The sequence below is a fragment of the Propithecus coquereli genome, unplaced genomic scaffold (assembly GCF_000956105.1).
Source record: "Propithecus coquereli isolate 6110/MARCELLA unplaced genomic scaffold, Pcoq_1.0 Scaffold166, whole genome shotgun sequence".
Lineage (NCBI taxonomy): Eukaryota > Metazoa > Chordata > Mammalia > Primates > Indriidae > Propithecus > Propithecus coquereli.
In genome coordinates this window covers 3,551,059-3,575,536 of record NW_012141191.1, presented here as the reverse complement: position 1 = coordinate 3,575,536, position 24,478 = coordinate 3,551,059, and the positions used below count along the sequence as shown (strand labels likewise).

At 39.7% G+C, this 24,478-nt stretch overlaps 1 protein-coding gene across 1 annotated transcript in view; it reads right to left on the bottom strand.

Annotated features, from left to right (window-relative positions):
• APBA1 (amyloid beta (A4) precursor protein-binding, family A, member 1) overlaps positions 1-7,522 on the bottom strand; it is a 203,418-nt gene extending 195,896 nt beyond the window's left edge. Inside the window, exon 1 of the mRNA XM_012641600.1 lies at positions 7,371-7,522. The gene's annotated coding sequence lies outside the window, so the exon portion shown is untranslated. The remainder of the gene's footprint in view (positions 1-7,370) is intronic.
• Positions 7,523-24,478: the final 16,956 nt, after the last annotated feature.

Here is a 24,478-nt window from a genome sequence, read left to right as displayed (position 1 = left end):
TAAACATTCCTGAGGAGGAGCTTCTCAATGGCCTGTACTGGATGTCCTTATACAAGTCATACAGAAGTGCTGGGCTGCTGAGATGGTGAAGAAAGGAAGGAACAAACGTTGTGTTATATGAATGGGTACGCAGGGTTTGGAATAAAGTTTGTAGTGGCAGCATCACATGGAAATACAGTATTTCTATATACTCTATCTCAAACAAGTTAGATAGAAACAAATATGCCAAAAGTGACCTATTAATGACAAAGACCCTGAAGTCAAAAAAGCATATGGAACATTTGAATAAGTGATTTCACAAAATGTGAGAGTGGAAGGATGTCATATTCCTAAATTATCAATTTTATGTAATGTGATTTTTAAATATGTGTAAATAAATTAATAAATGTAAGTAGACACTTCTCTCTTTGCACTCCTAGAATGTGCAAATTCAAGTTGGAATTAAGAACTTAAAGAAGGCTTTTTCAAAACCTTCTCACTGGAAAATTGAGGATACTCCTTTAATTGGGGGTACTTTATACATGGGCACATACGATAATCTGCATCTCAGATAACTGAGGGTTGTCAGTAGTTGGCTTGTGAGTGAACTGAACTGTAGGAAGTTGTTACAGTACATTAAAATCCCTAAATTAAAATGCCAATAAACTGCTATCAAACCAATTCTTACCCATTAAAAAATTCTTTATGATCTCTCTGTTCCTTCTGAGTTCCACCATAGCTTTGACTGACAGTTCCTGCATACACTGATAACTTCTCTCCTCCAGCTGGCTCTGCCTCCCTGCTTCTCCACTCCAGGGCTTTCTCTGGTGCCTCTGGAGCTTGCTCAGCCTAATACTGGCACAGCCCTAAAGTGCTGGGGATTAATGTCCCCAGGGGAAATGGTGGATACATACTCCAGTTTCTCCATTGCTTGGAGGACAATTCTAAGGTGCAGTCTACATTGATACCAGCAGAGCCAAGCCCCATTTGCCCACAGTGGTAACCTGCTCATTAACACACCTCTTATTGGCTTTCTTCCCTTCCCTGTCTCATTTTCTCTACTCTCTCACTTTTGTTGCTTGGGTTTGCCTCCCAAATAAACTATCTGGACTCAAGTCCTTGTCTCAGGGTCTGCATGCATAAACCACTTCAGGATCATGTGGTGATTTTATTGCCTCTTTGAAAAACAGCTAGCTGTCTGCAGAAGTCAAGGTAAAACAGCTTTACCCTCATTCTTTACACTTGAATTTACTTAAATCTTTGGAAATGTGTCATCCATTCCTTTCAGTAAGTATTTAATGATGCCCAAAGAGTCTTTCTGTGTGTTGCAGGATTTACCCAGATGAACAAAACAAAGTTCTAGCCTCGAGGACCTTACACTTGAGAATGAGAAATGAAACAAGGAGAAGGAAAAGAAACTTATATTTAAAGAATATTCAGACCACAAAAGAATGTTGTGGAAGTTCCAAGGAGAGGGTCTACTTCCAGCTGACTAGTATTTCATCACTCTCCAGACAGAATCACTCTTTGTTTTACAACTTAAAATAAACTTCTTTAAAGATATCCACGCTTTTATAAACCCAGCACTGATTCACAGGTCAGCACAAACATCGTACGTTGTGATACAGCCTATGGGTGACCAATTCAATACCGAAGGCAAAGCGTTTTATTGCATATTCTCTCAGTGGCTGCAGCATCTACCAGGTGTGATACCACACGTCCAGAAGAACCAAGGAAACCAATGAGGCTTCCCTGCTGTCCCTGGATCATGCCAAACGTGTTCCCACCTCAGGCCCTTCACTCTTGATAGTCTCTCTACCCAGAAGACCCTGCCCCTAAATATCTTCAGGGATCACTCCTTCAAATCTTTAAGCTCTCTCCACTCAAGGCCTTCCCTGACCACCCCACACACTGTCATGCTTTATTGTCTTCCCTGTTTTATTCTTCTTCATAGCACTTAACACCTGATATATTATGTATTTGCTTATTTATTTGTTTATAGTCTCCTCCCACTAAAAGCCCTGTGATGTTAATGACTTTTTTCCCCCTGCTGTACCCCTTACACCTAGAATAGCGTCTGGCCCAGAGAACGTGTTCAATGAATACTTGTTGAAAGAACGAATACATTTCATCATTAGAACCTCAAAAACATCACTCACCACAGTTGAAGTTCCATAAACTTGTCTGGAATCGTGATACAACCCCATAACTCATGGGTCTAAAGGGTATACAATCACTTTGTGGAAAAAAGTAGGTTTTTTTTGGTAAAGCTTCAAGGTACATATCAGGCATGAATAAATTAAATAGTTTTAATTCTATCATAAACTTGTATAGGCCACAGGATGTAACTCATTAAATGTCCATTGTGTAAGAAAGAAATCCTTAAATTTTAGATCTTAGATACTATACTTAGCTTACTAAAAATAAGCATGTATTCATGCGACAAACGTACATCGAGTGCATATAATTGGTACAGTGTTGGGTAAGATGCCAGCTATGTTCGATTTTTCTTTTGAAAATCAACTTTACCCTCCCCTGTAAAGCCATATCTTGCCATTATAGACAGGAGACTCTCATCTTTTAAAAAACACTTATGTTTTTCCCCATTATTTTACTATGAACTTAGCTCAGTGATCTCTGAGGCAGAATATTCACAGGAAATACTTCAGATAGAGTCTCTTATTCAGGTAACTTTAAAGGTAAACATTCTTCTCTTTTCATTGCATTTAAGAAGCCAAGAACCACTGTATTTAGCAACATTAAACGCTCACTATTCCAAAAATTACCTAAGTAGTTGTCAAACTCCAATTATCAGCAACTAATTCATTCCACTACAAATTCATGCTCTTTAAACACAGGAGGCCCTCACAGTTGGGTGATAATCTTCTATTCACCCCTAATTGAACCTGTCCACCCCTCTTTTGACTTTCCATTAAAAACTGTGGCCAAATTCCTTTCTTTCCACCTTAAAATTCTTATGCTTCTGTCTCAGAAGAGTTCTCCCGTTGCTTTCATCCGGTATCCTCCCATCCTCTTGAATACTCCACCAACTCAGACTTTCCCTTATGTTTTCAGTCTCTCTCCCTCTCAATGGATTCCTCTCCTCTGTTCGTAAAGTAGGCTCAAGTCTTCCTATACTAAAAACACTACTTTCCCTCTACTATGCTATTCCTTTGATATTTCATACTCTCTTGCCTTCTCCTTTACATCCCAACTTACTGAAAAGGAAGCTGTTTTCATTGCTTTCTATTCTCCTTGCCCCACACCCTGCAACCCCTTATCACCTGGTGGCCACTTCCACCCATCTCCAAGGAAACCAGGAGACACAGGCAGTGGCTTTGCCTTGGTCACTCCCTTGCTCATGGGGTGTGCTGTATGAATGACAGGGGCTCCCCTCACCCTTCCCAGCTTCCATGACACTGTGCTACTCTACTCCTATCATTTTTATACAACTGCCTCTGGTTTAATATGGTTCTTACCCTCTTCCTTCTCTTTTCCCCTCCAACATATAAACATCCCTCAAGGATCCTACCATTATCCTTTGCTTCTTCTCTCCCCAATGTTCTTTATTAGTGATTCTTGGGACATCAAAATTGCTCCTAAGTAGATGATTTACAAATCTGTTTGTAGCTCTTAACCTCTCTCACTGAAGCTCTGTGCCTGTATTCTAGTCCCTTCACTTGGACAAACCTGGCATGCTCAAAATGAAACTTCCTTTTTCTCCTCTTCCTCATTCTCCTTTGAATCTTCTTACTGAAAATGACCCAACCATTCTCTCAGCTAAGCCTGACAATGACCTTTGACTTCCCTTCTCCCTTTCCCCCATTTCCAGTTTGAGCTGCTCAGATTATTCCTGAACACCATCTCTTAGGTCCGTGAGCTCTGTGCCCCGCTCTTCACGCCCACTGCCTCTTTCCCTCTTTCCCGTAATTTGGCAATGGGTTCTATCTGGTCTCCCTCCCATCAATCTCTTCCCGTGTCATTCCATTCAACCTAATGCTGTAAAAGCATTGTGCTAAAGCACAGTTCTGATCCTGTCAACCCTCCTCCCCAGAAACTTTTCAAGGCTCCCTAGTACTTACTGAATAAAATCCACACTCCTTACCTTGGCATACAAGTTGCTTCAAATCTTGAACAAACCTCTCTTTCTTGCTTCTTCTCTCATTACATCTCTTGGCATTCCCAGCACTCCAGCCAAAGCACACCATTCTCTTTACCCTATGTAGCGCACACCTTCCCACCACCAGGCCTTTGCTAGGCTGTTCCTCCCCCAAGCATGCCCTTCCTTCTCTGCCATCCCAAATGCCACCTGTACAACCCCAGCCCAAATGCTATCTCTTCCATATAACCTTCCCTGATTCTTCCGTCAGGAGTCACTGCTGTACCCTGTGAACTCCCACAGCACTGCAGGAATACTGCCTTTTCAGCACTCAACCATTTTCTGCCATTTTTATAGTTAGTAACATACATGCCTCTTTTCTCCTTCTAGATCATGAACTATCCCTGGACAGGACCTAAATCTCATCATTCTTTGAATCTCCAACCCTACTCAATGTTCCCTGTCCCCTATCCAAAGATATTCAGTGCCTGAGATGTAGACGGCAATTAACAAATATTTGTAAATTAATTATTGCAATCTGGAGGGTTAACTTTGGATTTTGGGCTTGAAATTTTCTCAATTTTAGCAACAATTACTTCTTCTGTGTAAAATAAAAGTCCTATCTCCCCATGGTACCATAGTTTATTCCTTTTGGTCTCACAGATCAATTTTTAAATGTCTTTTACTCCTAAGTCTTCTAAAAAAACAAACTTCAAGAGGCTCAATAACGGAATAGAAAAGCATTAATGCTACCTTAAGTGAAGAAAAGACATCCATGCAAAACAAATGGTTTGCTGCAGGCTGCAGCAAAAGGTACAACCCTTTACCAGACTGAATTACAGGATTCAAGCTGTATCATTAACCTTATCAGTCCACTCTTTAGAAAAGCCAGGCACTGTATTTTAAAAATTATCACTTTTACATTAGAAAGGAGATCACTAATTCCCGAGTCATCAATTATGCTACTATATAATTCCTCTTTCTCCAAACAGTTTATTTACCTTGGTAATTCCTAATATTCTTAAACTTTCTTGTAAGACATTTACATGTCTGGTTTTACTTGCAAATATAAAGATGATGACTTTTTATTTTTTTAAGCCAAAACCTCTTAGGATGGCTTTGAAATTCCATAAGTACTTTTCTCAGAAAGATATTTGGCAGAGCTAATAAGTGAGTAAAGAACTAAGATTCAAAATTCATTTTTATAAATCTATCCTTAAATCTTGGATGAGATTCAACAACCTCACATTAAAATTTTAGAAGTCTTGACTTGAAGAACATGGAAAATTTACTTTACCTTGACAGCTCAAGAGCACCTGGTCTATATATCATCATTAATTAAGAGAAGAGAAATGGGAAGAAAAACGCATATGTAGATAGCCCTAGTTTTATTATTTTCAATGTAACAACGCTATCATGCAACCTTTGCCAAAAAACAAAACAAAATTTTTAAACAAAATTTTTTAGATTTAAAAGAAAAATCTCTGGTGCCAACGTGTTGTATATTTACTTGTGTAGTCATGACTGCTACAGGATTTTCAAAGAAGACTGAGGAAGCTAGTTCGGGTTCCGACAGCAATGCAGTAGAATTTAAAGTGTTACGACTATAATATGTTCTAAGCAGGTTGATCTAGTCATACAACATTTTAATAAAGAAGCATCAAGATATGAAGTGTAAAGTGCACTCATTCCTATGAATACCACAGGAGAAATACAGGCAACGGGGAGTCAAACTGCCGTGGACACACATGAATATGCCATCTCCCTTCCTATCTCTGTCCAACCCTACACAAGACTATCTTTATCACGCAGAGACAATTAAGCAGCTATAGAGTCCGGATTCATTTCTGTGTCCTGGTTCTCACTGGGTGAGTTATTGCCAGTCTGACATTTTCTAAATTCCCTACTACTGGGCTACATCGGGTCGGAAAGCAGGGACTTCACTGACCTGGGACCCCATAACGGTGGGTCTTGGGAGATTTCAGTTCCCAAATGATACAGCACCACCTAGCCATTGTGAGAGCTGAGAGAGTACATGTCACCAGCAGCAGAGGGTATCCCATTCTCTAAAGAAAACGCCCTGTGTAATGCTGAGCAAGGGGCACCAAACATGTCTCAGTATGATCTTTTTCTTCTTTTTTTAAAGACCTCTCCAGTCTCTCTCTCTACACATATCTCCAGAGTTCATACTAAAAGAACCAACACAAAGACCACCCATCCTTCAGCCATAAGGTATTCAGTGTTTAAATATGGAAGGAGAAGGTCTAGTAGGCATTCGAAGTTGTGGGGACAGAGAGAGGATTCAGACCATCAAAGACCCTTCTCCTTCAGGTCAGACAAGAGAAAAACAATAGAAACTGCAGAGTCAGGAGTCCAAGACTCTTACAAAACACAGTCTAATGAGAAAAGAAATATCACGGGATGGAAGCTTCCTTCAAAACTGGGGACACCAGCAATCGTAGAATGTGTAACCGTTATCTTATTTCACGGCCATGTGTCTCAAAGCGACATGCCCACTTCCACATCCCCATGTCATGAAGCCAGAGGAAGGGGAAGCGAGAAACCCTACACTGGGCCGTCCACACTCCGGAGCAGACAGAGACTGTACTCAGAGTTGTAGGGTCAAAATAATAAACACTGTCCCACAGTCTTAGCTGGTGACATCGAGTCAGGGCGCAGGCAGATGTCTGGGTTTGGGGCGCAGTTTGGGGAACGTGGATGCAATCACATGCGTACACACACCTACACAGGATTTCACAAACCCGTCCCTACCCCACTGCTACCCTCCACACTTCACACACCAAGTGCATCCTGCCCACCTCACCGTTTCCATCTGCACATTCTTTCCCCTGGAGAGTCAACTGAGAGATGAGGAATCCTAGCAGGGATTCCTGGAAATGTCACCCCCAACAGCTCCGGACTGCTACCCCCATCCCCTTTCTGTGCCTTTTACACACACACACACACACACACACACACACACACACACTCACACACAGTCCTGCCATGACTGTCATCAGGCCCGATCGCTGCCCCCAAGCCCCCGGTATTTCAGTGTGCGGCGCACACCAGACGTCTCTTCTCCCAACGCCGCCTTCCCCCGCCTCGCTGGCTCCGTGGCTAAAGGACTTGCCCCTTGGATGTCGCTTGCTGTCCCCGCTCATCCGCACTATTGTTCCATGTAGCCCCTCTCGCGCCCGGGGGCGCCCTTCAGTGAGGACCGGGGCTCCGTCGGGGGCGGCATCAGCACTGGGCACCCCCTACTCCACCCATCCCTCCCTGGCGGTGGTACCTTGCCTGACAGCTGGGTCCGCGGGCCCGCGGGAGCAGGCGGCGCTAATGACAGCGTTGGTGCCAAGCCTGGGAATAAAGCTCCGCTCCAGCCGCTCCTACCTCCAGCGCCACCATCTTCTCCCGCTGCTGCTGCCGCCACCGCCGCCGCCGGCACCGCGGCCGCCCTCGCCCAGCTCCGGCTCCGGCTCCGCAGCCGCCGCTCGGACCCCTCCGGTCCCGCGGCCCCACCCCCTTTCCCCACCCTCCCGCCCGCTTGCTCGCTCGCTCGCTCGCTCCTCGTGACGCGCGCCGGAGCCCGGCCCCGCCGGCCTGCAAGGGAGGGCGCACGGGGGGAGCGCGCGCGCGCACGCCGCCGGCTAGTAGCGCCCCTGCCTCCCACGCCCACTCGCGTGCACGCGCCGCGCGCGAGCCCGAGGCGGCGGCGCCGGCGTCCTCCGCGGGCATACCGCAGCAGCGCCCTTTTCCCCGCGGGGGTGGGCTGGCGGGGCGTCGGCGCCTCTGGCGCCCGGGTTCCGGCAAGCAAGCCCCGCCTGCGCCCCTCGGCTTTACGCTCTGGCTCCGGCCGGGGGTACAGAGGGGGAAAAGCGGCTGCACTCCCGAGAGGACTGACGGGGACCTCCGCCCTCCTCGGCGGCAGCCTAAGTGGGTCCCCGGCTTCCAAGGCAGCAGCTGTGGCCAACCTTTGTGCATAGGAACTGACTGCGCCGCAGGACCCCGAAGCCAGGCAGCAGCATCGACTCCTGCACTATGTTCGCTCTCCTTAGCTACTCCCGAGCTTTCCCGCCTCCCAGGCCCCATAAATACTGCCTGAGCTTCTAAAAAGATTGACAGTGTCTTCGGAATGCGCTGCAGTCCTGCGTTGTCGCCGCAAGGGGGAGAGCCACGCGGGTTTGGGCCAGAGCGAAGCTGGCCGGGTTTGCAGTCCTGGAGGGGAACTGCCCAGTCCCGCCAGAGACAGCAGAAAGCCCCTGGATTACGATGCTGGGAAATGCTTGGCTTGTTTTCCTACCCGCTTCTCAGTCTGGTTGATCGAAACTTATGTCTTTGAGGCTGGCATAAGCCGTCCGCCCTGGATATGGCTCCTAGCTTGGGAGCGAGGCGACCCTTTGCGGCAGGGACCGGGTGGCAGGTGCAGTGCGTTAATGAAAAGCAGTGGGCTAGACAGGCCCCGGGAGGCTTGGGTTCTGGAGCCAGCCCCACCTGTAATTGGCGATGTAATAGCCAAATCATTCCACCTCTTCGGGACACGGATTTTTCAATAATAATGTTTGCATAAAGCCTTATAGTTTGCAAAGCCCTCTTCATACACATATTCTCATCTCATGTAATGAAGATAAACCCTGGTTATCCTGATCCTCTGTGAAATGGATCTTTTATCACATTGTGTTTCCATATTATTTTAAACACAATGTCTCTAGAAAAGTCTGGGGGCGTAGCCTGAAGCATTCTGGAAGTCTTGTTTTAGCTTTAAAATTTATATGTATTTTCCATTCTACTTCATAATCTTTTTTGCTTTAGTAAAGAAAATGATAGCCTTCCCCTCCCCAAAAAGATATTTTAATAAAATTTAAATACTATATGCCAGGAAGATGTATCATGCTTATCCTGTGACATTACTTCTTTTTTTCCAGTAAATATTCGGCATATAATCAAGCCAGACACAGTCCTTGTTCCACCAGAGTTCACAGTACACTGGAGGAAATAGGTACTAAACAATCAGACTAATTAAGTGCAAATGCGATGAGTTCTCAACTGCAAAGGTGCCAGTGGTGCACAGGAGAGCCTAATCTAGGCTTCACGACCAGGTCAGGCTTTCTAAGGAAAAGACATTTCAGGTTGCCCAGGAGAGGCAGCAGTGAGACACTCCCAGGTAGCAGGAAGAAAATGTGAAAAGGCCCAAACAGGTGGGGCTGGAGAGGCAGGCAGCAGCCAGAACCTGAGGGAGACCTTGTGAGCTCTTTTGAATAAGGATTTATCTTATGAACTTGGAGCTTGGAAAGTCACTGAAGGGTTCTAAGAGTTGGCAGCAGGCAAGCAAAATCACATTTTGGTTCCTGAAAGATCACGAGACAGCGTGTGAAGAACTAATTCATAAAGGTCCAGGGCGGAGAGGGTCTGACCCCTTAACACACCCTGGTTTATCCTACTTGGTGAGTGTTTAGGGTTTTCAGTTTGTACGCTAACTATTCTTTTGTTTTTGGTTTTTTCTCTGCTTTCCTGTGTAGCCATTTGAGGCCTTTCAGAGTGCCTATTCTTTTACTTTTAATCCACTGTGGTTTTAGGAAGGAAATTAACTTTGTTATAATTTCAGGTTATAGGTTCTGAGAGAGTTTTTTTGCCATTTGGTTTGTTATCTCGGAGATCTTTCTACTAAGCCTAAGCCTAACACAACCCTTTTGTGTTGTGTTCCCAGTTAGACAGGGTTCTTAGACGTGCCAATGAAAGATTCATTATTGCTTTAATAATACCTTGAACGGGTATGGTGGCTCAGGCCTATAATCCCAGCACTTTGGGAGGCCAAGGTGGGAGTATCGCTTGAGACCAGGAGTTTGAGACCACCCTGGGCAACATAATGAGACCCTGTCTCTACAAAAAAATTAGCTGGGCGCCATGGCACATGCCTTAGTCCCAGCTACTCGGGAGGCTGGGGCAGGAAGATCACTTGAGCCCCAGAGTTGGAGGTTGCAATGAGCTGTGATTGTGCCACTGCACTCCAGCCTGAGTGACAGAACGAGACCATGTCTCTAAAAAAAATAATAATAATACCCTCAAATCTTATATCACAGGATTTTTGCGCAGATTAAAGAATGTGAAATTACTCTGCAAAGTATTAAGTGCCATATAAAGAAAAGTAATAATTGTTATTAAATATAATGCCATCTTAGAGATCTCCAAAACTAATTAGTTACCAAATATTCACATGTGGAAATCTCCCTCCCTCCCTCCCCACCGTCCATGAAATGCACAGATAGCCCTATTTCGTTTGGACAGTGTGAAGTCTTAAGTGCTCATGTTAATCTTTGTGCCTTGCTTGGCTGGCAGGAAACTCAAAGCCAAATTTGTAGATCATTGTAGGAAATGGGTGGATTCATATCTATGCCTTAACCCTTCCTTTGGTCTTGCTGTATTCTATCTATAGATTTCCTGTGTCCGCTTTGTTGGTATTTTTCTACTTTTTAATAGATTCCTTATAAGCCACTTCAAATATTTGTGTCCACTTTTTATTTAACAAAGGTCAAAACTCTTATTCAGTATGTCAGGAGGCAGTATATACTACAAAATACTGGCAACCTGCCAGCCATTGTAGCTGGCAACAATACTACAGACACTGTTCCAAGTGACTTGAGTTTAAAGTAAAGCCTTATCCACATTGCATGTGGATCAGAAGTCTCTATGCATGCCAATGTATACAGTCTCATATTATTGGCACACTTAAATATGTCTCCCACTGTCTCCTTTAGTGTGTGATCTCTGGGGTCCCAAACCCCCGTCAGCCTACCCTATACCTATAAATACAGATGGTTCCCAACGCATGATGGTTCAACTTCAATTTTTTGACTTTATAATGAGTTTATTGGTGTATTAAATACATTTTCAGTTTATGATATTTTGACTTGTGTAAGCCTGTCATAAATCCAGGAGTATCTGTATATCTTACTGATACAAGCACTGTTTTGTCACTTGGTAAGAAAGCAGGGATCCATGAACTTTTATTCATTTAGGCTTCTTTTTGTCAGCAAAGACCTGAAGATTCCAGGATTCACTAAATTCATTCAAACTCCACAAAAGTGACCATATCTTCAACCTTTGATATGGTTCTAGACAGCAAAAATTGATATGTTTTTTCTGATAGTGGTAGATACTTTTCCTTGATTTTGAGTTCTTTAGTGATTACCTTATTTCTATCTCAGTCCTTGAGCTTATAAGGTGAGGTGGTATGTAGGAAAAACACACAACAACCTTCTGTTTTTCTTGAGGATTTCAGTTCTGCTAATATCTGATAGTATAGCATCATTTCTAAAATATAGTGTAGCCATTTTGTCCCAGGATTTAAAATATATAAGCAAAATGTATGGTTATAAAATGTGTGTGTCCTAAATGTCAATGAGTTTGCTTTTATATGCCAATTCTTATTTCACCAGCTTTTTCTTTGAACATAAATTCTGTCCTAGCTGTAATAGTCGGGCTCTCTTTCTTTTCCTGAATCACATTCACTGTGCCCTTTAATGATTCCAACAAGAATTTTATACTATGACTGTGTTTATCTGATACATTGGAAAGCATTCTGGTGCCACATGTAGTAATTCTACCTCTGAAAATGAAGTTTTTGAGTAAAGAGTGTCATGGGAACATTTTAACTTTTTAAAATGGTTATATGCCCATCCCCTGACCCAGCCTTTCATGGGCAGGGGCATGGGTTACACTGACTAACTTAAACCCATCCTGGAGCTGGGCCAATCCTCCCCAAACCACACGGCCGATTGAGGATAGAACAAGATCTGGGGACCACAAAGAGGGTGAAATGGACAGAGAGAAACAAAAACATCAACTACCCTGCTCATCTCGGGCTTATAATAGTGAAAAACTAGAAACTTTAACCTAAATGTATAGCAGTAAGGGAACTGGTATATAGATGGGTACATCTTTACAGTGGAATTTTATGCAGGATTTAAAGATACCATATCCATAGATTTTTTTTTTAATAACATGAAAAAAGTTCACATCTTAACTGAAAAAAATCTGGATACAAAATTGTACAGATGGATGATCACAACTTTTAAAAAATTCACAGGAAAAAAGTACATCAAAATGTTAATAGTAGCTTACTCAAGTAGTAGGGTGATTTTCTTCTTACTATGTTTTGGGAGTTTAAAAATGTTTTTAAGAAGGTACATATGTCCCTAATTTGAAAAATAAGATTATTAAAAATGTGGCTGTGAAAATTAACACCCCCTACCACCAGATGCCATAAAAATAACTATATTGGGTCACTGTGCATTTCTAAAGCATTTTTTCCCAAATTTGATTCATCCTTCTAGACTTATTTCAAACACCACATACTTTATTAAGAAAACGTTTTTAGGCTAATGTTGCTCATTGACATACCTTATTATCTGAGCATCTGTTTGTGGCACTAGCAGTCTCACAGACTCTGTAGAATGTCAGGATATATATAGACAAAAATTGATAAAATTGGTTGCTCATTCCATTTAGCACTTGCTTATATACTTATATACCAAATTTATTTCAGTAGTAAAGTACCTGAATATGATGGTCATCTGGTAGGAACACCATAAAATATTGATTAATTCATCCTATAAACAGGGACAATTTTGCCAGAAGAAAATATGACATTGTATATAAAATGTACCATTACAATTAGTAATATATTTCCTTAAAAATAAGAAGCTGTGAAATTAAGTGCTCAGCAATTTCAGAATTTTTTTCTCCTACTATAATATGTGTTTGCTACAGATTTATATCTTTTTGCCATCTTATTAATTATATTAGATGGTAGTTAAACATGAGTAGCTTAAGGAAGATGTCTAAGATAAAAATATAAAATTGAGAAAATTCTAATCAATTTTTTTTCTTTTGCCAATTTGTAGACCAAAAAAAATAGGCTACCATTACTCATTTTTGGCAGAAGTCCACCATGGTATTGTTCCTAGAATGGCAATGACATATAGAAGCATGATTTAAAATGACTGCTCTGTTCCTGTTTTTTGTTAGGTATTTTGTTCTAGGTATCTTGGTATCATCTCCCCAGGTAGTTCATGAGCCCTGAAAGATCAGTGACCAAATGTCACTTATATTCCCTTGGTATTTCCTCTACCAAACATCTAGCATATTATAGAGTACCTAGGAAGTACTCATCAAATATTTGTTGGCTGATTTGATGTACAGATGCTCCTTGATTTACAGTGGGGTTACAGTTTCAACTGAATGCGTATAGCTTTCGCACCATCCTAAAGTCAAAAAATCTTAAATTGAACCATGGTAAGTCGGGGACCATCTGTCCTTACTATCTTTCCAAGTATTCCAGTTAGGTTGTTCAAGAAGATTATCAAAATGATTTGCCTTTAAAATGATTTCCTTTTCCTTTGCTACTATTTTTATTAGTATTCAGTAGTATCTGAAAAAAAAGTTATAGATATGTTTATTGACTCAAAAATCAGGAGCCTGGGTAAGTCTTTGATAGCATATATAATTGATGTCAGCAATTTTTCATCCCCTCTGTCTGCCAGGGGAATTCATATTCTTTCTCTCTCTCTCTCTCTCAACATGCACGTACCATAGTGATATCCTATGAAATTCTATTTCATTTAAGCACTACTTCTTGGGAATTTTTCCCATATGCTTGCACAGTATCAGTATTCAGCATGAGGAATAACAATATAATTAACAGTCATGACTATATTGAACATTTCCAGTAGGTTATACTATTAAACAGCCACATCAGAATATTTAGATCTTCATTTCACAAACTTCATTAATGTCCTATTATGTGCTAGCTACTGTGGTAGGCATTTGAGAGTCCAGGCCAAATATCACAAGCTCTATCCTCAAGGAGTTTTCTATTTTAGGAGAGTCAGACAGACCTATAAACAAATAATTTCAGTGAAGTGTACTGGCTATAATAAAAGATATAAAAATGAGGGCCTGGCGAAATGGTGTTTTTGTTGTTGTCATTTGTTTGTTTTGCTAAATCTATGTGTTTGGGGAATTCATTCTCTATCTTCTAAAAGTCAAGTCTCTAGTTAAATGAGCAGGTTTTTTTCCCTTAAAAGGAACTTTCTTGCCTAGTAAAAAATATTATGATCACCTAGATTGGATGATTTCCATTTAACCAGAGGCTTGTGAGTTTCTCTCAGGTGAGAAATTTATGTATTTAAAAACACTATGGATAGACAAATGTGTCTGCTTCCAGAAAAAGTATAGAGATGATCATCTTTCTATGGATGAACCTTCTGAAAGTTGAAAAGAAAGGACTTAGGGTCTTTGATATTTTCTGTCAAACAAAAAACTGACCTTGAAGGGACATTCATCAGCATATAAACCCACAACATTTTCTAGTTTTATTTTATTCCTCAGAGAAATTTATCCTTCCTCTGCCTTCTACCTCAAATTCATATCCTTTTATTAAATCTGACTGTGGAGATGCTTCTAAGTTTGGTCAGTTTTGCTATGGATTGAATTTTGAAAGCACATTTTAATTTCGGCATTCATGCAGCTGAACACTGCTAAATTGAAGAGGCTGTGGTTATGGGAACTGCAGAAACTGAGATGGAACCAAGAAATCTGTTACTGGAGGAACCTTTTGAGAGCTGACAGATTTTAAGTCACTCTCAATAAGGTCTGATAGGTTAAGGAATAGCATGTTGTGGGATTCAGGAAAGCAGCTTTTCACCCTTCCTTGCCATTTTGGAATTATTTTCATCTTCACACTGCTGCAAACCTATCAAGAAAACTGAATTGAAATGGTTCTCACTGAGCTGTGTAGCATAAATCTAACCTTGTGAAACAATAAAATTCTCTTGCCAAGCGGATAGGTAGGGCTGTGTTGGTAGCGTGCTTGTCAAAGAGCATCAGGTATGTATTTTAACTCTATTTGCATAGAACAAAGAATAATCCCTTAGGCTTCTGTATAGTCTGCTTAAAAAAAAAAAAGTGGTTGAGAGATTTCAGCTATAGACTCTCTTGATCAATGTCAAATCTTAATATTATTATAATAGGAAGTCAAGTTTTCCCAAAGTTCTTCCATGGATCACTAGTTCTGGGAGAAGACAGAAGTTACTATGTGGGAGAAAAAGGTTCCAGGATCAAATAAATCTGGAGAACTCTGGAATAAACTAAAATGTACAGGTTTTTGTTTTTGTTTTTAAATTGCAGGGCTTCTATAAGCCTTAATTATGAATTTCCAGGAGGAGAAGAGAGAGGAAGGAATTACCAAACTTCCAGTGTTCCTTTTGCAAGAAACCTTTTGAAGGACAGGCAAGGCTGTGTTATGAATTTTGCGGGCCCCTTGCTCCATAAACAGATATTAAAGATTATATTTTGTAATTGTGTTGATATAAAGATGAATAGATTAATATTGTATAACAAAACATTTTCTTTCACCTAAAAGTTCATTTTCTTTTTGTTTCTTATTTTCAAAGAAATTAAAACGTTTTTGTGGGCCCCTACATGTATTGTGCTTAGGCATCGTAGCTACTCTAATAGATTAAGTCTTCCCTGGAGCCAGATGATTGCATAGGAGGAGTGAGTCATTGCACAAAACCCACAAAATGGAATCTAAAGGCACAATATGGCGTTCTGTCAGAGGTACTGAGATTGCAGGATGCAGGGTCATTCCTTTCCACCATGCTGTGGTAACCAGAGAAAGGAGAGTCTCTCTCTTTCTCTCTCTCTCTCTCTCTCTCTCTTTCTTTCTCTCTCTCTCTCTCTCTCTCTCTCTCTCTCTCTCTCAAACACACACACACACACTATGACAAAAGGTAGACTGTGGCAGATCTCCATGCTATTGATTCTGTGTGAACTCTACCCATTCAGAATGTTCCCTAAGATAAAATACTACATCTATTTTTAATGTTTTCAATGAAAATCTACACAGAGTTAGATGACTGGCTGGAAAAGGAGACTCTTAGTAAGTTACTCACTTCTACATATAAATCTAAACATTCATTCATACTCAGAGCATCTTTGAGAGAGAAAGTTCCATTGCTTAGATTGATGTTACCAACCTCTATTATGCACAAGACTTTCAATTCAGGGGTCTGTTATTTTGTCCCAGTGAACTCACTGGCCAGAGATATTGAAGGATGAACATTATTAATCCTTTGACAAATAAAGTTGGGGTAAGGACCTGTGGGTAATGCTCACAGTATCTTGGGAATAATACTAAATTTGACTTTGTTAGCCATGTTAACCAAATTTCCAAAGACTGATGATTCTTCTTGCAAGATAAGTTAGTACAAGGGAAGTTTCCATATCGCCTAGGGATGTTCAATTCCAGAATAAGAGTATTTTCTCAACTGGGAGTATATTTACAAAAAAAAAAAAAAAAAATGCCATTTTCTGGCTCAGGAGGGTGGGGGCGGGGAACCAAGGGCAACACACGTAACCTAAACGTATGTACACCCATAATTTGCTGAAATAAAAAAAAAAAAAAAAAAAAAATGCCATTTTCTGGCTCAGGAGCAGAGGTAAATGGATCCCAGAGATATACAAAGTATATAGGAAAATTTAGTGCATCATAAATGTGGCATTTCAAATTAGTGTAGAAAAGATGGATTATTTAATAGTGGTATTAGGCCAACTGACTAGCCATTTGTGAAAAAGTTAGCTGGATCTCCACTAACCCCTTCCATCAAAATAAGTTCCAGATGCTTCAAAAATAAAAATGTAAAATAATGAAATCATAAAAATACTTGAAGAAAACATAAGTGAATATTACTTATAATCTTTGAGTAAAGGCCTTTCTAAGCATGGCACAAATCCAGAATTAGGAAAAAAAATACTGATAAATCTAACTACATTAAAATTAAAGAATTTTTATGCAAAAAATTGAAACAAGAAGAGTCAAAAGAAAACCTTATAAAATTATGCAACACATAATTAAGGACACATTTCCTTATGTAAAAAGAGCTTTTACAAACCGACAAGAAAAGATAAGCAAATAGAAATATGGACAAAGGACAACAATGGCCAATTCCTAGAAGAAAAACAAATAATCAACAGACCTAGGAAAAGATGGTGAACCTTTCTAATAATTAAAGAAATATAAAAGAAAACAACAGCAATATTTTTCACCTCTTAGATTGGCCGAAACAAAACAAAACAAAACAAAACGTGGTAGTAGATTGCTGAACATGTAAGGAAACAGGCATTCTCCTTACAGACTAGTTGTGAATATAAACATTTGTAAAGGTCTGCTTAGCAATAAGTTTTTTTCCAAAAAATTCAATTTTTAGGAATTTATCATATAGAAATATTTAAGGGTGATGTGTGCTTATTATAATATATTCAAAAATTTTTTTGTTGCACAGGTGCACAACGACATGTATATATCAGTGATCCCCAACATTTTTGGCACCAGGGACCAGTTTCATGGAAGGAAATTTTTCCACGGACTGGAGGGAGGAGGGGAATGTTTTCAGGATGAATCAAGCGCATTACATTTATTACATTTGCAGCTACTCCCCAGTGCTGCATCACCACCTCAGCTCCACCTCAGATCATCAGGCATTAGATTCTCATAAGGAGCACTCAACCTAGATCCCTCGCATGCACAGTTAACAGTAGGGTTCACGCTTCTGTGAAAATCTAATGCTGGCTCACCTGACAGGAGGTGGAGCTCAAGGCAGTGATGCAAGCTACGGGGAGCAGCTGTAAATACAGATGAAGCTTCTTCGCTCACTTGCCCACTGCTGACTTTGTGCTGTGTGGCCCGGTTCCTAATGGGCCATGGACCAGTACCAGTCCATGGCCTGGGGGTGGGCACTGCAGGTATATATTTTGTAACTGATTATTGCTGCTATATTAAGAACAAAAAAAAGTTATGAAACAAACAAAAATCATTGACCCTTAAAAAAATTATAGGAGAACACCCAGCTTTAAACTATGTTAGCTCTGGGTGCACTGATCAAGGTAAAACGTGTATAATGTACCTCTAAGGAACTGAAAAAGTTAATTTGTATAGGATTATTATTTTAATTTTTTTAAGTATTGGGAAAGTCTTCCATAATTATTAACTTTGTTTCAGAATAATTCATCTGTAGTTCTTCTGTTGTTTCAATAATCAGGGAATAGGGTCAGTTGTCTTTAAAACACTCTTGGTTTGAGATAATAAAATCATAGTGTCTGCACACAGACTGCTTATCTTTCTTTTACTTTCTTTATCTATTAATATTACGTTGAGCTCACCCCAGAATGGTAAACTCATTTGAAAAACAAGCTAAAAAGCAAATTTAGCCATCTGTCAAGGGACTATTTCTTCTTAGTTTGACTCTTGTATTAATAGTAGTACAACGTGAGGCAGGCTCTTCAATGAAGCTAGGCTGTGTGCTTGCGGCTGGCCTAGAAGCAATTCCCAACAGAGACTCATGAGCCAGGGCACAGAGATAAATTATATAGTCTAATATTATCCCCTGACATTTCTCCTCGTGGTAGTAAACAGTATAATAGAGATTTGAGGTGAAATAGTCATGCCTAAAAGTTGTCTGTTTCCTGGGTGGTGCATCAAACACTGTTTAGGAATGAAAAAACTATATGCTAACAAACTGGAAAACCTAGAGGAAATGTATAAATTCCTGGACAGATACAACCTAGCAAGATGGAACAAGGAAGAAATAGAAAACCTGAACAGACCAATAATGAGTAATGAGATTGAATTGGTAATAAAAGTTCTCCCAACAAACATCCTTTGTTTTGATTCACTGATCCTTTGTATTGATTTTTTAGCCTCTATTTCATTTAGCTCTGCTCTGATCTTTATTATTTCTTTCCTTCTACTAATTTTGAGTTTGGTTTGTTCTCTTCTAGTTCCTTGAGGTACTTCATTATGTTGTTTATTTTAAATATTTCTACTTTTCTGATGTAGGTGCTTATTGCTATAAACTCCCTCTTAGCACTGCTTTTCCTATGTCCCATAGGTTTTGGTGTGTCGTGTTCCCATTTTCATTAGTTTCGAGAATTTTTTATTTCCTTCTAAATTGCTTCATTGACTCAATGTTCATTCAGGAGCATGTTGTTTAAATTCTATTCATTTGTACAGTTTCCAAAATTCCTCTTATTGTTGATTTCTAGTTTTATTCCATTATGGTCTGAGAAGATACTTAATGTGTTTCAATTTTTAAAAATTTGTTGATAATTTTGTGGCCTAACATATGGGTCTATCCTGTAAAATGTTCCATGTGCTGATGAGAAGAATGTGTGTTCTGCAGCTGTTGGATAAAATGCTCTGTAAATGTCTGTTAGGTACATTTGATGTAAAGTACAATTTAAATATTGCCATGTTGATTTTCTGTCTAGATAATCTGTCTAATGCTAATAGTGGGGTGTTGAAGTCCTTAAATATTATTGTACTGGAGTCTATCTCTCTGTTTAGATCTAGTAATATTTGCCTTATATATCTGAGTATTCCAGTGTTGGGTGCATATATATTTAGAATTATTATATCCTCTTGTTGAATTGATCTCTTTATCATTATATAATGCCCTTTTGTGTCTGTTTGTAGTGCTTTTTACTTAACATCTCTTTTATCTGATATGAGTATAGCTACTCCTGCTGCTTTTGGTTTTCATTTGTGTGGAATAACTTTTTATATCCCTCCACTTCCAGACTATATGTGTTTTCACAGGTAAAGCAAGTTTCTTGTAGGCAGTATCTAGTTGTTTCATTTTTAAAATCCATTGAGCCATTCTTTATATTTTAAGTGAGGAATTTAATCTGTTTACCTTCAATATTATTATTGATAGGTGCAGACTTACTCCTTTCAACTTAGTGTTTTCTGATTGTTGTGTATATCCTTTGTTCCTTTCCTCCTTATTATTTATTATTGCAGTTTGGTGGTTTTTTGTAGTGGTGGTTTTCTGTACTGGTAACATTTGAGTCTTTTCTCTTTCTCATGTGTGTGTCTGCTCTAACAGTGAGTTTTGCATGTTGTCTGTTTTACAATTGTAGATTTCATCTTTTTGCTTCCAGATGTAGGACTCCTTTAAACATTTCTTGTAAGGCTGGTTTAGTGGTGATGAATTCCCTCAGTTTTTGTTTGTCTTGGAAAAACTTTATTTCTTCTTTATCTTTGAAGGATAGCTTTTCTAGGTATAGTATTCTTATCCTGGCAGTTTTTTCTTTCAGCATTTCAAATACATCATGCCAGTCTCTCCTGCTCTGTAACGTTTCTGCTAAAAACAAAAATCCACTGTTTGTGTAATGAGTGTTCCCTTTTATGTCACTTGAAGCTTTTCTTTTGCTTTTTTTTTTTTTTTTAAAGAATTCTCTCTTGGAGTGGACCTTTTTTATATTGAATCTATTTGAAGATTTTCGAGCTTCCTGTGTCTGGATGTCTATATCTCTTGCAAGATTTGGGAAAGTTTCATCTATTATTTTATTATATATGATTTCTATGCCTCTGCCCATGTCTTCTCCTTCTGGAACACCCAAAATTCAAAATTTGTTGGCTTTATGGTGTCCCATTTGTCACACAGTCTTTCTTCAGTCTTTTTTCTTTCTTCTCTTTTCTTTGGTATGACTGGGTTATTTCAAAAGGCCTGTCTTCAAGTTCAGTAATTGTTTCTTCTGCTTGATCCAGTCTATTGAAATTCTTGATTGTATTTTTTATTTCATTTCTTGAATTATTTCATTATAACATGTTAGCGTGCACAGCCCTCTCACCATCTGGTACCCCCTGCCACCTCGGGACTATGTAGGGAGTCCCCACCAGCAAGAAGGCTCCCAGCAGATGTGGCCCCTTGATCTTGGACTTCTCAGCCTCTTTATCTTTATAAATTACCCAGTTTCAGGCTGTTATAAGCAACACAAAATAGACTAAAACAGAGAACTTTGATCTTCCTGTACTGGGATATTTTTGTCTTTCCCCAGACTTGGGAAGTTTTCTGTTATTATTTCTTTTAATAAGATCCTTTGTCATTCTCTTTTCCTTCTTAAACTCCTATAACTTAAATATTTGCTGTTTTGATGCTGCCCTGCATGTTTTCTTTATTCCTTTTCATTCCTTTTTAATTTTTCTCCTCTGACTACATACAGTGATCTTCCCTTATCTGTGGGGGGTATTTTCCAAGCCCCCCAGTGAATGCCTACAACTGTGAATAGTATCAAACCCTATATACACTATTTTTTTCTTGTACATGCATACCTATGATAAAGTTTAATTTATAAGTTAGGCACAGTAAGAGATTAACAACAACTAATAATAAAATAGAAAAATTATAATGTATACTATAATAAAAGTTATATGAATATGGTCTCATAATATTTTATTGTACTGTATTCATGCTTCTTCTTGTGATGACATAACATGCTAAAATGCCTATGTGATGAGGTGATGTGAGGTTAATAACAAAGGCATTGTGACATAAGTAGAAAATTCCAGAAATAAACAATTCACAAGTTTCAAATTGCACAAGATTCTATGTAGCATGATAAAATCTCATGCTGTCATACTCCATCCTGCCCAGATTGCTGTTAGTCACTTAGCAACCATCTCAGTTACCAGATTGACTGTAATGGTATCACAGTACTAGTGTTCAAGTGACCCCATTTTACTTAATAATGTATCCAAAGCACAAGAGTAGTGATATAATATTTCCAGGCTGTAGTGAACTGCAAGAAACTGAAACTGTGGAAAGTTAAACTACAGATAAGGGGGAACTACTGTATTTTCAAATAACCTGTCTTCAAGTTTACACATTCTTCTGCTTGGTCGATTCTGCAATTGACACTTTGTTGACTACTACATTTTTAAATTTCAAACATTGTATTTTTCAGCTCCGTCATTTTTTTGTTTTTTACAATTTAATTCTGTTATATTTCTAAATTTGGTCTTTTATTATTTTTCCTGATTTCATTGAATTGTTTCTGTTTTTTCCTTGAAGTTAACTGAGATTCCTTAAAATAATTATTTTGAATTCTTTGTTGAGTACATTAGAAATCTCCATTTCATTAGGGTTAGTTATTGGTGCTTTATATTGTTCCTTGGTCTGTGTCTTGTTTCCCTGATTGTTCTTGATCCTTGTGCCCATGTGTTGGTGTCTATACATTTGGACAAATTCTGGGGAGGTCATTTGACACGGTGTACAGGTGAGCTTACTGCTGGAGTCCTCAGACAGTCTGGCCTGGTGCCTGGGTCTGCATGTGGGTGGGTCTGAAGTCTGTACCTATAGGGACCATTCTGAATCCTGGGTCCACAGGGGCTGACCTGTTGCTCCGGTGGGCCTTGAACCTGTATCTCTAGGGGGTAGCCAGGTGCTGGAATAGGCCTGGTGCCTGGGTCCACTAGGAGAGTCCTGGAGTTCATAGGAGCTATCTTGGTGTTGAGGCAGGCCCGGAGCCAAGTCCTTGGAGTAGGCCTGGGTCCTGGATCCAAAGAAACTGGCCTGGAGCCTGAGCTGCAGGGTTGATCCTGGAGCCTAGGTCCTGGCACTGGGATCTACTGAGGTGGCTCTGGACCTTGTGTCCATTGGAGTCAGCTTGGTGCTGGGGCAGGCATGGTGCCTGGTTCCCTAAAGGTGGCCTAGAGGCTGGGTGTGGAGGTGCTGGGCTGAAGTCTAGGTCCATGAGGGCCAGCCTCGAACCTGAGTCCATAGGGGCAGACCTGGAGCCTGGTTCTGTGGGGTCATCCCAACGCTTGGATCTACTGGGATGGGCCTGGCCCCTGGATCTGTTGGAGCATGAGGTTGTAGGGGATGGTCTGGAGGGTAGGGCTGCAGGTAATGGCTTAGCACTAGGCAGGCCTGAAACTATGTCCGCTGGTGCCAGCCTGCTGCCTAAGGCTAGAGGTGCTGATCTGGCACTTGGGTACCTAAAACCTGAGGCTGTGAAGGCTGTCCTGGCTCTGGGCTCATCTGGAATCTGGGAAAGACCTGGATCTTGGGGCCACCAGGGCTGGCCTGGTGCTGGGCAGGCCTGGAGATTGTATCCAAATGGGCCAACCTAGAGACTGGATCTGTGAGTACTGATCTGATGATTAGGGATGCAGGGGCTGGATTGGTGCTGGGGATGTTGCTGAAATCTAAGGCCAATTGCTCAAGCCTTAGTGATCACAATACCTTGATTTAGATTTTTCATATTACTTCAGTTTTGATACATATTTATTTATACTCCTTTGCCTACTTTGGTATAGACCTAAGCAACTGAATAAAATTCCAAAGTGTGTTTATTCCTACCTATATTTTCAACTTGCAGTTTGGTTCCCCTCTCTAGCCACAATGTTCATCTGTCTCTGTGATATCTAATTTGGATATGTAATAGCCTAGCCATTTGTAATCTCATTTGGTGATACAACAAAATGTGATTATTCAAGTGACCAATTGTATCAGTTTTTAATTGGTTCGTGTATGAGTCTTTCCTTTCACTCTATCTTCAAAAATGGGAATATTTTAAAAATTACTTGAATATATGATCATTTAAGCATATGAACATCATAGGGAGCATAGAATAGAAAGGTAAAGTTTCTCCACATCCTAGCCGATACTTAGTTTTTTGTCTGTTTTTAAATTATAGCCATCCTAACGGATGTTAAGTAGTATCTCAATATGGTTTCGATTTGCATTTCCTTAATGACTAATAGTGTTGAGCATTTTTTCATGTGCTTATTGGATATTTGTACATTTTCTGTGGAGAAATGTCTGTTCAAATCCTTTGCCCAGTTTTATCAGATCTTTGATTTTAATTGTTCAGTCATAGCAGCTCTTTATATATATAATTTGAAAATATTTTCTCCTATTCTGAGGGTTTGCTTTCTACTTTCTTGATAGTGTCCTTTTAGGTATAAAAGTTTTTAATATTGAGGAAATCGAGTTACCTATGTTTTCCTTTGTTACTTATGATTTTGATGTCATAATAAACCTTTGCCTAATACAAAGGCCATAAATGTTTACACCTGTTTTCTTCTAAGAATTTTATAGTTTTTGTTCTTACATTTAGATTTTTAATCCTTTTTGAGTTAATTTGTGTAAAATGTGAAGATCCATATCAACTCTTTTGCATATGGATATCTATTGTATTTGTTTTAGAATCATTTGTAGAAAAAACTGTCTTTTCCTCATTGAATAATCTTGGCACCCTTGTCAGAAATCAATTGATCATAGAGATTTGGGTTTATTTTTGGACACTCAGTTCTACTTCATTGATCTATATGTCTGTCCTTATTCCAGTACCATACTGTCTTGATTAATACAGCTTTATAGTAGGTTTTGGAATTGGGAAGTGTGAGTCCTCCTTTCATCTTCTTTTTAATGATTTTTTTGGCTATTCTTGGTCCTATCCAATTACATATAAATTTTATAATCAACTTATCAATTTCTAAAAAAAGTCAGCTAAGATTCTGATAAAGATTATGCTGAATGTGTAGATTAGTTTGGG